At 41.2% G+C, this 18679-nt stretch overlaps 1 pseudogene; it reads right to left on the reverse strand.

Annotated features, from left to right (window-relative positions):
* Positions 1-546: 546 nt before the first annotated feature.
* Positions 547-4378, reverse strand: LOC123083037 (serine/threonine-protein kinase SRPK-like; annotated as a pseudogene).
* Between the last annotated feature and the right edge of the window lie 14301 nt (positions 4379-18679).

Genomic DNA, 18679 nt, shown 5'->3' on the forward strand with positions numbered 1-18679 from the left:
CGTGGTTCACTACAAGAAATATGTCAACTTGTGACCCTCACTATTGGTCTCGGAAAGGTCATTGTTTATCATTTGCGACCTTTTTGTGACCAAAAACAGAAGGTCAAAAGTTGGCGATTGTAAACTGAAATTAACGACCTTCTGTAAAAGGTCGTTGGTTCCACGACCAAATTTTTGGTCACTAGCCACCTCCCCAGACCATGTAGGCATCCAGCGTGGCAAGCTGATGTGGCACAAGAATCAGCCCAGTCCGATTTGGCATTCTACATGGGCCGAGCCCAACAATTCAGCCTATTTGTTGTTTTTTTTCTTTCAATTTGGGTCAACTACATAGGTCAAGCCCAACAAACTTCTATTTTTTGGGCCACAATCTTTTACAATCCTTATTTATTTAGGCCCCGTCCTTTTTCCAACCCACTAGTTAGTTTTCTTTTGTTTCCTTTCCATTTTGAAGTAGGTCCCACTAATCAATGGGAACCAATTACCAGAATTGCTGTTTGGGTACCACACGTCAATTCTATATTTGTGCAATTATATAATTTGATTAAAAAAGAGTCAATAAGTCATAATATTTCATACAACAGCCAAGCAAAGTACATTACAATCATACATAGTATAGATCTTGTATTCAGCTATAAAATACAACTAAATATACACATAACTAGCTCCAGTGAGCTAAAATGCATTGCTGGGTATGGTTTTTCTTCGGGATTCTTCTTCCTAGAGCTCCTGTGCACCCAACTTTTGAAGAATGAAGGCCAGCATCTGCAAATAATAAATTATGGAAAGTGAGAAACATAATAAAGTGACAAGGTCAAGATAGGCACAAGTAGCACATGAAAATAAGGACATAAATCTTAATCTAATCTTGTTCTCTCTCATTGGATCCAACGAGAAAACAGTATAATTGTGGTTGAACATATGCAAATATCAAAGTACTATGGCATAGCAAAAAAATGACTAGTCATCCACTGCCAATCGATTTCGGCATGGGAAACGATCACCAATGATCTACAGAAAATTCTGATTGCATGTGTACATGTCCATGCAGTTAAACTGAATTGAGACAAAGAGTCAACACCAATTCAGATTCATCTCCCTGAAGGAACTCAGAACAAGAAAAGCTGCTCAAATTCAGAAGTTTAAACAGGAACTTAGAGAGGTAAACACCTTAAACAGGATGACATAGGAACATAATCTGTTATATATAGTTGTGCTAGGCAATTTTAGAAACATAATCAAATGCTAATAGGAAGAACACCAAGATTGCATTCTGTAAGAAGATAAGCTGCAGCCAAAGGAAGGGTAACAGATGAAGAGAAAATCCTGACATACAAAGGTAAGCTCATTGTGCATTTTCTTTTTCAATGTGATACACAATAAGCATAAGCACCAAATTCTCTCAATACCGATCATTAACTAGACACGTTCCAACATAAAAGGAAAAGCAATTATAGAGGTGTGACTTCAGGTACAAACATATCAAGGCCACAGCAGCCACACAGTCACTTAACTGCAATGATTCTTCCTACTACTGGCATCCTTAGAAGTGAAAGCTTCAGCTAACCAGTCTATTACTTCATAATGTCATGGCATGTCAATATATTCAGTAAAATAAATATAGTAGTAGGTATGTAGGACAACAGCATGCACTGCCCTTATCACGCAAGAAGAGGCTCCCAATGTATCTACCAGCAGGAATCTTAAAACACATCCATCAACTCTTTTCATTATCTTGGCCAAGTTAATACTCGCTAACTTAGCTATTGCATACACACAAGTCAAAATAATACAGCACAGCAACTAAACGACCTCAAGCATTGTGGATTCCGAGTCCAGCGACGAATGAACAGGCAAGTTTCGTATATACCGAGGTTCTTGTCAAGGGTGCGGGTGAACTGGTGGAGCGTCGGGGGCACCTTGAAGCGCTGCTTGAGGATGCGGCACTGGCGCTGGATGCGCATGACCTTGGGCCACTTGACAAACCGGTGGAGGTCCTTCTTGGGTGGCAGGGCGCCACCGATGCCGAACTGCTTCGGCCTCTTCTCAAACAACGGGTTCACCACCTTGTCCTGCAACCACACACCAACGCAACCCAGTCAGATCACACACGCCAGGACCGGGAGATTCCAAGTAGGTGTTATTTCTGCCATTTATTAATTACACATGCAACACTTATAATACCAATATAGTCAATTCCCACGAGCTAATTTATTAATATAACATTGTCATAGATCTAGCATGAAAGAGTCAAAACTTGTCTCACATATCACAAGTACACTTACAGCAAGCGTAAATGCAAAAGGCAATCTTCCGATGTGGCATAAATTGTACAAGTAGGAAGCAGGTTCAATAGAGCTCATGCAGTCCTATGTGACGACCATCCAGAATGGATATGTAAAGCAATTCTGGTGTATAACAAACAAAGCGCAAGCTCAATAGGTATATGTAATAACATTTCTTACAACGGATATGTAAACTTGTCTTACAAGGACACTCGGAGCATGACAACTTCCAGGATGAACCAAAACAAAATGGATCTAAGCCAGCACATGATAATGACACTACCAATCTAAGCTATTTAGTACTCAGACAACATAAGTTTACAAGCGTACAGGTGTGGCATCACTAGAGCAACGGCTCTAGGTGATCAATTACCATCTGTGCTGTTTTACAACACATCAGCAGACATTTTTACAACATATATATCAGCAACATTAACTACTACAAATCAACAACTACAGCAAATCAACAACTACAAACCATCTGTGAGCAGCTCGAAGCTGAATGAAACCAGCCAGGTCACAACTACCAAGTCACGCTGAACCAAACCGCCGACGAGCGGGAGCAGCCAAAGGCGAACCGCACATCATGCACTTATGCACCTCACATATTAGAAGTTCACATATTAGAAAAGGAAGGAGGATAATTAATCTACTAAGTAGAAAAAACACTAGATCAATTGTAAATTAAAAAAATGACATCAGGTACCATATTCATTTTCAAAATGAGACATGTCGTATGATTGCAATTTGGTACCAGAAATGACATTTGAGAGCATCAAATTTCAAAATCAACACCATATGTATTACGCTGACTCGTATAATACTACTTGTACTAGTGCAGGATGACTCATTGTCCTACTACTGCCTATTCCGGTTTCTTTCAAGTTGGGAAATAACTGAAACTACTCATCTTTCATGAACATACATCTGTAATCATAATCTATGAAACACTGGAATTACTGCAGAAAGAACTACTGTAATCAACCATTCATGAAATAGTGGGGGTAGTAGCTGTAGGTAATGTAGCACTTGTCGAGATAGACCTGTCAGTGTACTTGATCAGAGTGAGCAACAAGTTGTCACCAAGAAACTCAAACACCATGCAGACATGGCTCCTGTTGGGGCCTGAGTGCTTGAAGTGGTCAAGAAGCTTGACAACACAGCGGGAGTCTTCAGGGTCACCATCGGCAATCTGCCTCAAGATCTTGATCTCATCCATGGCAGGCTCCGTGTAGTGTTGTGCGCTCTTCTGCACCTTGAGGGCCACATACCTCTGCACACATAACCAACAGCTTCAGAAACACTGGACAGCAGCAGCCTGAACCAAGAGGAGTACACTCATGTAGGGTGATAGGTTTGAGGGATAGAACAATAATAACGAGAAATGGACTTGGAATTTCTGCATATGCCCTGAGGCAAAAGAGCGAACAGTTGGTGGGCAGGCAAACCGCTCCATCCAGATCGATATTTTTTCCCTAAATATCTTTGCGAATCCTACGGAGTAATTCAACAGGGGATTTCGAGGTGAAGGGGGTCGTCAGCACGTACGGAGTGGGCGGTGTCCCAGGCGAGCCAGACGGTGGAGAAGTGGCCCCAGCCGAGCTTGGACTACATGACGTAGGCGCCCTGCTTGAAGGTGTCGCCGGGGCGGACGGCGTGGTAGCCGCCGCGGTAGTAGTCCTCCGTGCCCTCGTCCTCGGAGGTGTAGACGCTGTTGTCCCCGTCCCCGTCGGCGGCGGCCGCTGCCTCCGCCTCCTCCTCCGTGTGGCGCCGGCTCCCCGCCTCCTCTGCCCTGCGGCCCGCCGCCGGAGCCTCAGCCATCACGGGCGAGGGCTAGATCTGGGCGCCGGGAGAGAGAGGCGGTGGCGCGCGGGGATTAAGGTTTGCTGCCCTTTTGCCTTGCCGCGCCGCTTTCTGGTGGGGGGAGGCGGTGGCGCTCGTCCGTCTTGCTCCGCTGCTGGGAAGGATGGGACGGTGGCGGGTGGCGGAGGCGAGGGGAGAGGTGGAGGGCGGAAGGATCGGGAGGCGACGGGAAGAGATTGGATTGGGAGATGGCAGCGGCCGCGAGGAGATCGGGAGGAGGGGTGCGATGGGGGAAGAGGGCAGTGGGTGTGATGTGAGCTAGGGTTTAGGCTGTGGGGGGTATCTCTTTTTCATTTTGTTTTTTTTTTCTGTAGATGAATGGATGGATGTGGGATGGTGAGATGGATGGATGGATGGATGGATGGGCGCAATGTCATTGATCCGTGGGAAGAGTCCTGATTGGTTCAGAAAACCGGTGATTTAAAAAAGTATCTAAGTACTAAAAATAGAGAGATTTTATGAAGTAGATATCAAAAATATTTTGCAAAATGTCACAACACAAATTTTCACTAGAGTTAGACCACATTTTGTGGATAAGAACCAACTTCTATGCATTTATGATCTTTCTAGCTATTTTTAATCATTTTTCGAGTGCCCAAATTGAGGTTTTTTTAAGGACCTACCATATATTTGTTGCAAAATTGTACCAAATCAATTTTCTAAAATACTAGGACATATTTGATGCACAATTGACCCAATTGTTGGGTGTAAAAAATTTTGATCCACCTCTCGTGAAAAAGATAAATTCCCGCCGATTCAGTAGGAAGCGAGTCAAATTTGAACTGTAGCTACCTCGTAGTTTGCTCTTTATTTTTTCCAAAAATCATTTCTAGGTACATAAGTATCTATTTAATCAGAGAAACACCAAAAAAATTCCAAGATTCAACCACTAGCTAGGAACGGTCATGCCCGTCATTTTGACCGCATTTTGAAACGGGCATGAAAAATTTAAAAAAAATCAAAAAATTGGAAAACCTTCGCATAGTGTCATTATATGTGGCAAAGTTACCATAAAAATAATAAACTTATAATATGATAATTATTTTTAAAAAGTGTTCTCAGAAACGAGCTATCATGTGTGAAGATCAATGGCTTTCAAGTCAAATGATCAATCTTATGGCCACATTCATAGCATAGTTTGTTCAAATGATCTCATATTGTGCACAAGGGTGCATGTTGGAATGGAAAACAATGTTGCCTAAGAAAGTTTTCATTTTCTTTGGACAAAAAAATCAATTTCCATTTTTCGAGCGCCCAAAATGAGTTTTCTTGTGAAGGACCTACCAAATAATTCTTGCAAAATTGTACCAAATCAATTTTCTAAAATACTAGGCCATATTTAATGCGCAATTGACCAAATGATTGGGTGTAAAAAGTTTTGACCCACCTCTCGTGAAAAAGACAAATTTCTACCGGTTCAGTTGGAAGCGGGTCAAATTTGAACTGCAGCTGCCTCAATGTTTGATTTTTATTTTTTCCAAAAATCATTTGTAGGTAAAAAAATATTTATTTAATCAGGAAACAACAAAAGTTTTCCAAGATTCAACCACTAGCTAGTAACGGTCATGCCCGCACTAGTAGGGAAAAGCCTAGCAGCAGTGCGGGTTTTGGGCCTATTAGTAGCGCGGGGGCCAGCGCTACTAATAAGGCGCTACAGCTGACGTATAGCAGTAGCGCGGGTGCCACCCATGCTACCACTACATCCGTTAGTAGTAGCGTGGGTAAAAACCAGTGCTACTACTAATCTCTAATCTCTGATTATTATTTTTTGAACTTTTTCGAAAAAAAATCGATTGTTTTCCCTAATTTTCAAATTTCTGAATTATTTTAACCTCAAATCTCTAATCACCCCTCATCGCTGCTCAATTTAATCTCTAATCACCCCTCATCATTCCAAATCATCTAATTTCCCAGACGGTCACCCATCCTCTCATTACTCCAGCCTGAGCACGCTTAACTTCCGGGTTCTATTCTCCCTCGTTTCCAAGTCTGCACTTGTTATTTTTCTGACAATAGTAAGATGTCAATCCTATTAACCTCAGGAATTTAGCTTGAGCATGAAGTCCCACATTTCACTGTTTGAGTTTGAAACTATTGTTCTAAAAAATTAGTAACACTAATATTTCTCGAATAATTAGTTTGACCATAGTTTGACCATAGTTTGACCAGATTTGACCAAAATTCAAAAAAACTAAAATAATTATTTAGTAACACTAATATTCTTGAATAATTAGTTTGACCATAGTTTGACCAGATTTAACAAAAATTAAAAAAACTGAATTTTGATGAATTTTTTTGCCTCCAGATCTTAAAAGCCCCGTAACTTTTTTCTGTTAGGTTTTTGAGGATTTTGAAAAATGTTTAACGGGGTTCCCCCCGTTAAATTTGGATGTAACTTTTGGAGTAGATGATTTTTCATATAAAAAACTTTTTCATCCGAGTTAGTATGCAAAACTTATGCCCATTTTTACAAATTTTCATGAGATTTTGCAAATAAAGTCGAAATTCATATTTGCAAATTTTCCCAACAACTAGACCACATATCACATGGGAAACTTATTTTCTTTTTTTTTTGACATTTTCATCATTTTCTTTTATTTTTTTTAAAACTGAAAAGGCGATCCACTTGGTGGGGGGGGCGGAGAGTTTGAAAATGGGACCTTCAGCAGTAGCGCGGGTTTTTACCCCTCGCTACTACTATGGCACCACTTAGTAGTAGCGAGGGCTAAAAACCAACGCTACTGCTATCAAACTTAGTAGTAGCGAGGGTTTAAAAACCTGCCCTACTACTATGGCATATCCCAGGGGGCACGGTAGAGACCGCTTAGTAGTAGCGAGGGTTAAAAACCCGCGCTACTGCGATCAACTTAGTATTAGCAAGGTTTAAAAACCTGCGCTACTGGTAAGTAGCAGTAGCGAGGGTTTTTAACCCTCGCTACTAGTAACTTTCTGTGTATAGGCTTTTCCCTAGTAGTGCCGCTGTTTTGGCCACATTTTGAAACAGGCATGAAAAAAAAAACAAAAAATTGGAAAACCTTCCCATAGTGTCATTATATGTGGCAAAGTTACCAGGAAAAATAATAAACTTGTAATACGATACGAGCTATCATGCGTGAAGACTTCAACCCAAATGATCAATCTTATGGCCACATTCATGGCATAGTTTGTGCAAATGATCTCATATTGTGCACAAGGGTGCATATTGGAATGGCAAACAATATTGCCTAAGCGAGTTTTCATTTTCTTTGGACGAAAAATCCATTTTCCATTTTTCGAGTGCCCAAAAGGAGGTTTTTTTTGTGAAGGACCTCCCAAATAATTGTTGCAAAATCGGACCAAATCAATTTTCTAAAATACTAGGACATATTTAATGCACAATTGATAAAATGGTTGGGTGTAAAAAGTTTTGGTCCACCTCTCATGAAAAAGACAAATTTCTGCAGATTCAGCTGGGAACGGGTCAAATTTGAATTGCAACTGCCTCATAGTTTGCTATTTATTTTTTTCAAAAAACATTTCTAGTTACATAAGGACCTATTTAATCATAAATACATGGTTTGGTGGGGATACGTCGAGGTTTGGATGGTGGCCGAGGGCCCCAACTCTAGAGCGCGTAAACTCGCATGCCCGCCGCGTGGTCACCGCGTGACCGTGGTGTTGCCATGTGTTCTGGGCGGCCTAGGCATGTCTACTGGGTTGGGCACTCCCTAGGTAGGTGCTAGGAAGAAAATTACAACATAAGATTCTCACGAGGAGACCCATCGATACTCAAACATGAACTAGCAGCCAAGTGTTTGATTAGCGGTACGGGAAATGTATATGAATAATGGGCATGAGTTTTGGCTGAGGATGATTAGTTACTAAGAAGACCGTCTTTACAATTTTTTAGCTCAAAAGGAGGAGCCTAGGTGGTACTTGCTTTGCAAAGTACCACACTGGACATAAATACGAATATTGAAGCTGGGCTCAAAATAATGAATGGATTGAGTTGGCATTTGGTGGAGCATGGTTATTTGGGCATAGGAAAGCACCATTGAAAATGGATACTATCTGGACATGCTAAAGTGGTACTTCCTTCACAAAGTGTTGTTCTGAACAGAATGGAAAAATGAATATTGTTAAATTATTTTTAAACTAGGCAAGGAAGATTTTTTACATATTTGATGAAGATATGACCCAAAAAATTTATGAGATTTTTTTGGGAATTTTAGGAATGACAGAAATATAGGTTGCTTCACAACCTGGGGCAAAAATTGCCACATGGACATGACACATAGGCAAAACTGATGAGGTGACGCCTTGTCATAGCAACCCATCATAATTTACAAGGTTGTGACCATCTATATTGGCCATGATCAGCTAGAAATAAGGCAGCGGACCACTGTTATCTGCTTTATGACCATTTCGTGTTTAGGGTTTGGAGCCACCCGAACAGCTTTTGACAAATTGGTCTGAAATGGTCATAGATCGATGACCAATTCTTCCAGGGTCACTGACAGAAGGTCACTAGTTGACATATTTCTTGTAGTGGTTGTGGTTGTGGTGCCACGGACAACGGAGACGTGCTCCCGGAGCGGCGGTATGAGTTGCCTGGAGGGCGGTGCGATATGGTGCCATGGATGATGCCGAGACGGACACGTCGCCGGTGCGGCGACGCAAGCTGAAGCATGTGCGCTGGCGCGGCGAAAATTTCAGGTGCTTGGCTGGTGGCGGCTACGATGACATGACTAATAGTACGTGGTTCGACCCTATGGTTGAAAGGAAGACCTCCTCGTTAGCACCTTCAGTGCCCGATCACTTTCCTGGCGCTCACGCGCGCCCCCTAGTGGGTCGTGGCCCATTCGCTTGACTGTTGTTGGCTCGACCGCTGCTGCTCGCTCGCTCGCTCCTTCGTAGCCTTTTTTTTCTTCTTGCGACCACTTGTCAAAAAAGCCTTGTTGTTTAAAAGATAAAATAGGAAAAAAATCGAAAAAATCATGTATTAAAAAGTGTACATGAATTTTCATAAAAGTTCACAAAATTAGAAAAAAAAGTTCATCGAATTTGAAAAAGTTCATTGAATTTGAAAAAAGTTAATCGAATTTGAAAACAAGTTCATCGGTTTTGAAAAAAGTTCATCGACTTTGAAAATAGTTCATCGAGTTTTCAAAAAAGTTCATCGGTTTTGAAAAAAGTTCATCGAACTCGTAAAAGTTCATCAAATTCAAAAAAGTTAATTGAATTTTAAAAAAGTTCATCGAATTTGAAAAAAAGTTCATTAGTAAAGTCCATAGAATTCGAAAAAGTGCATCTACTTTCTAGAACAAAGTTCAGAGTTTTTTTAAAAAAAATCATCGATTTTGAAAAAAGTTCATCTACTATCAAGAAAAAGTTCCACGAATTTCTTTAACAAAAAAACAGTTCATGACTTTGAAAAAAAAATGTAAAAGGGACTGAGGAAAAAACAAAGAAAAAAGAAGAAAAGGCCAAACAAACCACTATGTAATACTTGAGATCAGTTAGTCGCGGGTTCAAATCCTGGGTAGCACACACTTTTTTCTTTTTATAGAAACAGAGAAGGAGCATATGGGCCAGCCTGCTAAAGAAACCTAGCGTACAGGGAGGGTGTGTGCCTGTACAAAAATACCTATATTCGGCGCTTAAAGCGCCGAATAGGATTTGGAGAGCTCCTCGCTGGCGCCTTATGCGCCAGCAAACGAACCCAGCGCCCACGCGCCTGGTTATGTGGGCCGGCCCAAAAACGAGCCGCGCAACTCGTTCAACGTTCGACGATCGCTTTCTGTTTCTAACAGGAAAGGACGATCACATCGTGGTTCACTTCTCGTGGTTGACCGGTCAACTGTTATCGCTAGCTCCTTTTCCTTCGTTGTTGTTTTTTATTTTTATTTCTGTTGCTTTGTTCACAAATCTCAAGAACACATGGATCTGAAAAAATTACGAATTTCAAAAACAGTTCACTAATTTGAAAAGGTTCATCAATTCTAAAAAAAGTTAATCAAAATTTGAACACAAAATTGAAAAAAGTTCATCTAAGTTGAAAAAAGTTCATCGGATTTGAAAAAAAGTTCATCGGATTTGAAAAAAGTTCACCGAATTTGAAAAAAAGTTCGTCAGCTTGAAAAAGTTCATCGAATTTGACCAAAAGTTCATCGAGTTTGACAAAAAGTTCATCAAGTTTGAAAAAAATTTCATCAAATTGAAAAAAAGTTCACCAATTTTTGGAAAAAGTTCATCGAATTTGAAAAAAGTTCACCGTTTTTTACAAAAATTTGGTCGCCTTTGAAAAAGTTCACGAATTTTAAGAAAGATAAAAAAACAAAGATAGAAAAAAAGAAAGAAAACTGGAAAAACATATGCCTTTTTATCGTTTTATAAAGAAAGGAAAAAGAACGATTCTACCAGATGAGTTCAACTAGTCCAACTGGTTAGCGCGATCGCTAGCTAAATGAACGGGCGGTGTTCGAGTCGCGGCAGGCGCACCTTTTTTTGGGGGTTTTCAATAAACAAACAGCAAAGCAGGATGGGCCGGCCCGCTATGAAACCAAGTGTAAACGGGGGTGTGCGCCCTGTACGAAATGGACTGTATTCGGCGCTTAAGGCGCCAAATAGGATTCAGCTAGGAGGATTTGGCGTCGAATAGTTATGTCCCCAGTGGACTCTAATATTTATCTAGGCCATCCAGTTAATCCACAGGTGCCAACAGCCAGGTCTGGTCCATCGGGCCGAAGGGTTAAACGAGACCACGTGAATCTTGAGTTCATAGTCCTTAACCCAAAGGGCTCTTAATATCTCTACTCTTACAAGGGGAGTTGGTAGGACAGTATCCACGGTTTTTGTTTTTGCCTCACCGCCCACCACCCACTCCATGTTGGTTTTTCTCGCTCCATCTTAATACCAAATCAATTTTCCCGATCCTCCTCTCGTTTGTTCGTTCCTTCTTTGGCAGGTGCCAATTTAATTCAACCATGTAAATATTAGCTAATTAAGAATTCGGAAATCGCACCATATATGTTAGTAACCTTCCTAAAAGACAAAGAGAAGATTTTCTCAATAAATTCCAAATCAAATAAAGATATTCCTCAATAAGAAATAGCTAATACCACATCCTATCAAATTTACTATTTATCATTATCTCTATTATTAAACCTCTACTCCTAAAAGGGGAGTTGGTGAACCGGTACACATGGTGTATTTTTGCCTCCACATCCCACACCACCCTCCATGCTGATTTTTTCTCACTGCCACTAAAAAAACGGATCGATCCACCCGACCTTCTGATTCATTTTTTTCTTGCTTGCTTTGGCAGGTGCCAGTTCAATTCAATCACGTAAATATTAGGTAATTAATAAGAATTTAGAAACACTATATATGTAAGGTCACCTTCCTAAAAGATAGACTAAAGATTTCTTCTCGATAACCTTCCAAATCTGCACTTCTAAAAGGGGAGTTGGTAGGTCGGTATGCATGGTTTATTTCACCTCAACATTTCAGCACCCTCCATGTTGCTTTTTTCTCCCTCCCACTAAAAACCCGGATCTATTCACCCAACCTTCCTTTTCATTTTTTTCCTTCTTGATTTGGCAGGCGTCGATTCAAATCAATCATGTAAATATTAGGTAATTAAAATTTGGACATCACAACATATATGTGATATCACATTCCTAAAGACGGACAGAAGATTTATTCGATAACCTTTCCAAACAAAACTAGGTATTTCTGAATAACAAATACCTAATCCCGCGCACTACGCTATTTATTATCTATCATCATCTCTAGTATTGAATCATAATCACAACTCTCCCTAGACATTTTTTCTTCAATCCCACCCACATGTCTCTGTTTTCACCGAAAATGTTTTCTTTTCTTGTTTCGTTTGTTCTGTTTGACCTCCCCTCCCGCGTATGTTGCACCCTCCCCATTGATTTTCAACCCACCGAATTTTTCCAAATAAAACCCATCTTCCCTCAACCCCCTCCAGCCCTCCTCGTTCGACCTCCTACTACAGACTTTTCCAACCCCCTCATGTAATCCCCACCTACGCGCCTACTATAGACTTTTCCAATTCTCTATTCTCTACTTCATCCATCCCACAAAAATAAGCAATTTCCCCGATTCTGACTCGACCATTTCTTCCTTGTCACGTGAGGAGAGCTCCCTGACTGACATTGGCCCCGCACATCCCTCTCCCCCCCACACACGACCCGGCAAGGGTTCCAACGTCCACCGCTCCCCTGCTATCCTCTCACCGCGACGCTCTCGATGCCACTGACTCTACCTTCGAATTTCCTCTCTGGACGTTCCTCTACGCCGCACCCGCCAAGGATCAAGGGTGACGAAGTTTCAATGTAGCGGTAATTTGATGCGCTTGTGGGGGGGGGGGGGGAGCACATTTTTGGCGACACTGCAGGTGAGGTCGTCTTTGTTCTCGACTGCATGTGATGACAAGAAGGTTATGCTTGGCCAACTACTCCATGTGGTTTTGTGATCCCGGGCGCCTACAGGATCATGTCAGAGGTATATACACCGAAGAAGTTGGAATAACGAGGAAGTGCAGCAGCCTATCGTGCGCTGTCTCAGCTTCGAGGCCAAACAGGTTTGGTTTCCCTCCCAGATCCCACCCTCCCTTGTCTTCTTAATACGACTCCATGGATGATTATATTACATGTGTGTGCGTGTGTGATAGGATCAGAAGACTGACAGGGAACAAACGCTACCCGCCCTAATTATTTAATTACAGTAAGCAATCACCTTATGGCCTTTACTATGTCGATCCCACATTATGGCCTTCACTGTGTGATAGTATTACAAGACTGAATTTACACTTAGCAAACACCTGATGGCATTTACTGTGTATTTCAAGAAGTACCTCGTAGTGGTAGCAAATCTGGCAATTAAGACTTTTTTTTTCTACAGAAGGTGATCCAAACTACCTGGTATGAACATCGGCAACATCTTATAATACTAACATGTAGTGCTTCATTTAACTCATTTTTGTACAACATACTATTGTAACGAGAACTTTAATGCAATTAACTGTTCAATTTTTCTTCATCAGGATTGAGCGATCTGGCATATAATTATGAGCTTCTGAAACTCAGTGGTTCAGATCATGGAAGATATGACAGGGAAGAGCCGACATAGTTAGTATTGGTTTCCCGGTCCTACCACGAGGTAGCTCAACCAATCTGAATTTTATATAGATTATTTCATGATCTACCCGTGCAGGTAATTCTGTCGTATGTAGTACTGAATTTCATTTAGATTGACCTTGAAGTATTTGGAGATATGATGCACTATCTTGACTGAACAAATTTGATAGGGCATGAAAGAACCAAGCTAATGTGTTCCCACTTGCCAGATGCACTCACATGTTCCTTACCACTCATCTCTTCAATTCATTCTTGTAAACTTGTGATGAGTGCAGATTTTGGGTGGAGATGGAGATGGTGGCAAGCGGGAGATGCCAAGGATTGGGTTTACACAACACTTTTGCACGTCCACTATAATGTTTATTTTCCATCTTCTACATTCACAGATTTTTGGCCTTCCGGTGATGCAACTGTGAGTGTGTACGGTGTGAACACTACATATAACATCCTGTTGGTTTTCATTGCAGCTTAGCAATGTCGTCTGTCTATGGTTCATAGCACTTTTATCTTCATTTTACCACTAGCATCATGTAAAATGAAATGAGATAGAATGGTGTAGCCATTGATGATTGATGGAGAAATTAACAGTTTTGGATCATCAGAGGTGTCTCGCAAAATAGCTTTTTAAATTTTAATCTTAATTATGCATGTGCTCCAAAATAATAATCAAACATATTTGTGCTTATGCATATAATGACAGTAGCAAGAGTATATTCCATTTTAGTGGAAACTAGATCAACGAGTTTTCTTTTGCATATATAAATAGATACACAAACAAAAATACTACACCCCACACAATTAGTCTTTCACGCCACCTCGTGCTCACGAGCAAGCTCTGACACGATCAGTTTATCCACGTCATCTGATTCAAACCCCGATTTCCCATCCTGTCATGGTTAGCACCACCCACTCATCATTAGTACAGTCGAGATGACCAAGAGGGCCGCCACACAATGGAGGGACTCATGGGCCCGTGAACCATGGTTATGTAGCCCCTGGGTACTCATCTCTGACGACAACGGGTCAATGCCACGTCTGGGCCGAGCGGCCATCACCAGTGTGCAGCTCCGCCCATATCTCATTACCGATAGGATAACAAGTACTAGCTCGCCATCGTGGGATCTAGGTTGTTCATCGGGCCATCTGATGAAAGGCACCAAATGAAGAAGAGAGGGACATCAACAATGGAGGTATGTCTTGGTTCTCCCTCATCAAAGACTTTACCGACATAACTTCTCAAGGGGGCATGTTACCATTGTGTTTTACTTAGAATGGCTAGAGCAGAACTGGTCATGGGTAGAATTAGTGTGCGAGACGTCAAGTGAAGGGAATTAAATTAAGTTAGTCACCATGGGTTGAATTAGCACTAAGATACGAAGGCGGTTGCCCCCTTTGTCCCTTGATGCTGGCCTCCCACGGTGGCATTGATCGCTGTCTCATTTAAAACACGAGTTCGTGGATTTTGTGATAAAAGTGAGGGTTGAGAGTGAGCGGGATGGGGGTAAAGTTGGTATGTTCAGTCATGGATGTCTAAGTGGAATAATTTCCCTACATTAAAAATGTGGGGAATTTCCTTTCACTAGAGATGGATTTGCAGAAAATTGTATGAGAGGGCGGTTCATTTATTTTCATCAAGTCATACAATTTTTTCGCAAGGATAGGAGGGTAAATGCCTTGGTTGGTTGATTCAAGAGTTAATAATGGACACGGTGGCGTATCAGTTGCATGCCCAACAAAAGAAATTATATTTTTGTTTCGCGGTCATGCACGAGATTCAACTATATGTTACAATGTGGCAATTGCTCAGGAGATATGGGGTCTGCCTTCTTGGATCGAAGGGCGTCCTGGGTGACACATGCCTCGTCCCCCTTGATGGCATTGGCGAATCAACACAGACACGGGGGTAGGATGAGGGCGAGCCGGGTGATTGGCGGGGGACTTCTCCTAGGTCGTCTGTGTGGATGTACAGTGTGAAGGAGAAAATGTGCCATGACGAAAGCGAGGTGGGCTTCATCCGATTTTAAAAGAGAGGGCTCCAGCAAGAAATATCCCGCTACAATGGGAAAACAAGCGGGAAGGGGAGGGTCTGGGAGGAGAAGGGAATGGTGTGTCCTAGGGTGGATTTGTTGTGTTGGGACCGCGTGTTGGAGATAACATGACGGATAGTTCGGACAACCACATTTCTCCTCCACATATGGACTTGATTTGGGAGCCCGGACTGTTTAGACGGTTGGATTTCGGGGAGCAGGGCACTCGTTTATGTCTGAATATGTTTGCACTTATGACTTATGAGAGAGAAATGATCTTCGATCTTGGAGACGACTTTAAACATTTGTATGATTCATTTGTATGCACTGTAGTCCATAGTAATGCAAGGCGTTCTACTAGTATCTATTGGAGGAGTTGATCTTACGGCTAGCATCGAACAGGGAGTATATGAACTAATTGTTGCCGCCGAGACCAATGCCTCCAAGAGCTAGCTATTTTGCGTACACAGATGGCCGGCAAGCTGCCGCGACATGAGCTTCCAAGGCTCTCTTCCTGTTACACAATTGCAGAACTCCAGATCGATGCTGTTTACCCTGTGGATGAGACGGTGAAGATCTAGGCCCTGCAAGCTTTTTCACACGTTGCGCAGAAATTTGTTCCTCATATAGTTACTATTTGATGAATTTTTTTATCATTATTAATAATTTTATGTTACTATTATTCATTCATTTTTTTCTAAAGCTGACATAATCTATTTTTAATATTTGAGGAGCTTTAAGTCCAGGTTATACACGTCTACACTACATTTGACAAGTCGAAGTTTGTTCTTGCAGCAATTAAGTGCCTCGGAGCTCTTCAAGATTGGTGCAAACAAATATTAAAAGAGCATAGAAGCGCTGATCTGGGCTAATGTAAAAAAAACATACTTCTCTTACATTATCCGGTTAACATTGTAATATGAATTCTTGAATATATCCCAACGAAATGCGAAAAGAATGTAATGCCTCTCTCACTACCTTTGTAGTTAAGCATTTTTCATACAAAGGGCCGGTGACTGTATACGGAACAATAAAGGAAGCGTGCGCATATTATATCCTACTCTCCGATCTCTTCGCGGATGCAGTCAGCACACTTGAATTCTTTGAGATGTTTCGCTTCAGAGGCAGTTATGTTCACATATTTGCCATGGAACCACTGGTCACATATGTCACAGCATATCCAAAAGGCGTTGGCATGGCACTACAGGTTTCACAAAAGTATGTAACTTCATGATCATTTCCTTTGTCTTCAGCAGGCTTCCTAGAGTCCTTGTTTGGAGCAGATAAATCTTGCATCGACTCTTGAGATGGTGGCACGTTCTCTTCAGCAGGTGTGATAGAGTCAAGCAAGTCTATAGTAAAAAAAATGCCCGGAGATTGTATTATTAGTTTGCGTGTTTGTTTTAGATTTGGGTGGTACAAATTTGTCACTTTAGTTACAGTTTTTTGCATGAAGCACCCATTGCCATGCATATGGCTGGTGTTGGCGTGGTTCATACCATTGGCTGTAGGCTTGGAATTTCCCGGTACTTCAATCCTATTCCGACGCGTGATAAATATACAGATCTCTATATTTTCCAAAATTATTCAAATCTCTCTACTTTTGGTAAATTTAAAAAATTAAGCCGGCCCTCTCTATATCTTCCGTGAAAAAGATCGCATGTGCGCACACAAGTATATATGTTTATATACACTGTGCATTGCCAGTGGAAAATAGCTAGAATCCATATTCCAGACAATTTTTTTTAAATTTGATCATTACTAAAATAAATAGAAAAACTAAGTCATTTATCTGATGTAGTTTAGTGAAAAAATATGTATGTAATATATGCGGCTTAAAAATTACAAATATTTCGAAATAGAATACAGTGCATGGGTACTCTTCATTGCCAGGAGAAAATGAATGCCCCTCATGCACTCTTGTAATATTAATGCATGATCGAATCCTAGAAAATATATGGTCTAAAAAAGTTGAAGATTGTGTGGGCGACAAGTGTCCAATGTCTGTATTAAACATAAGACCAAACCCCATCATATTTCTTTAGATATAAAAGGACACAAAATTATACATGCACCAAAGAATTTCGCATTTGCAATAGTATAGCCCACCAGTACACATGCAAACTTCATAAAATTGCTATAATGTTACATCTTCTATCAATCTGGTATTATTGGGGCATGGCACACCAAGAATATATATATCACGCGCATTGGTTTCACACACTCGTCAATTGGAAAAGTCTATGCATGCAAAAAATACAACCACTAATGCACGGTGTTGTTTATAACTCGATACTCCTTTTCCTTTGTCTAATACAAAAATAAACACAGTCGTATATCTGAAAATAACCTTTTTCCCAAAGAAATAAGTTTGAAAATAACTGCTCAAACTATTGGCCTAAATTCCCCTGTGTTTCAATACAGAACTACTCTACCCCGTGCAACAGCACTGGATTTTGATGACTAATTTTTCTTCATGAAAAACGGATCTGAGATTTCATGTCCGCCGGATTTACAATTTATTTTATTAAAAATGGATCAAAAAAGTCTGGGACAGCAGGATCTAAAAACTACGGCCACAAATGCCCTTAGTTGTTTAACTCAATACATTTTTTCCTATGCCTAATAAGAAATAAACACAGGTATGAGGACAGTTGTAGTATTTGAAGAAGCCCAAGCAGTACTTCACACAAGAGCTATGAGTCCTTGTGTGTGACAGAAACGCATCCATAAATACTCTTCTCCACTCTTTGTTGGGACGATTACTCGTTGGCATACTTCTGCGGAAGTGCTACACTACCATGTTTGGTCTGCAGTTACCAGCGGTGCGGGGGTCGGGAAAAATCTTTGCCGGTTCATGCCGGCACCAACACGGAGACGCTTGTGGGCGCCCTCCCTTCTTGAAGGGCGTCAGGTTTACCCTGTCGGCACTCCTCTTTGTATACCGGCAGAAATCCGAGGATCTGTCTGGGCAGCAGCGTCATTGTCCTTGTAGTCCTTCTTGAAGGTGTTGTTTGGTACGCGGGAATTCAGAGGCATAGGAGTTTGGTGGAATTCAGAGGCATAGGAGCGTGGCGGCGGTTGCCGGAAATCATCGCTTTGGCATTTGTTTCTCTTTTTGGGTTTGATTGTCCTGTTTACCCATCAGCGATATCACAGTTCTGTCAGGTGGTTGCTATATTAATATAGCAAGGCGAAAGCCTGTTTCGAGTCATTGTAAACTGAATTCTTACATATATCCCAACGGAATGGGAAAAGAATGTAATGCCTCTCTCACTACCTTTCTAGTTAATCATTTTTCATACAAAGGGTGACTGCATACCCTAAAATAAAGGAATGGGGCACATATTATATC

This window comes from Triticum aestivum, chromosome 4A, assembly GCF_018294505.1.
Source record: "Triticum aestivum cultivar Chinese Spring chromosome 4A, IWGSC CS RefSeq v2.1, whole genome shotgun sequence".
Lineage (NCBI taxonomy): Eukaryota > Viridiplantae > Streptophyta > Magnoliopsida > Poales > Poaceae > Triticum > Triticum aestivum.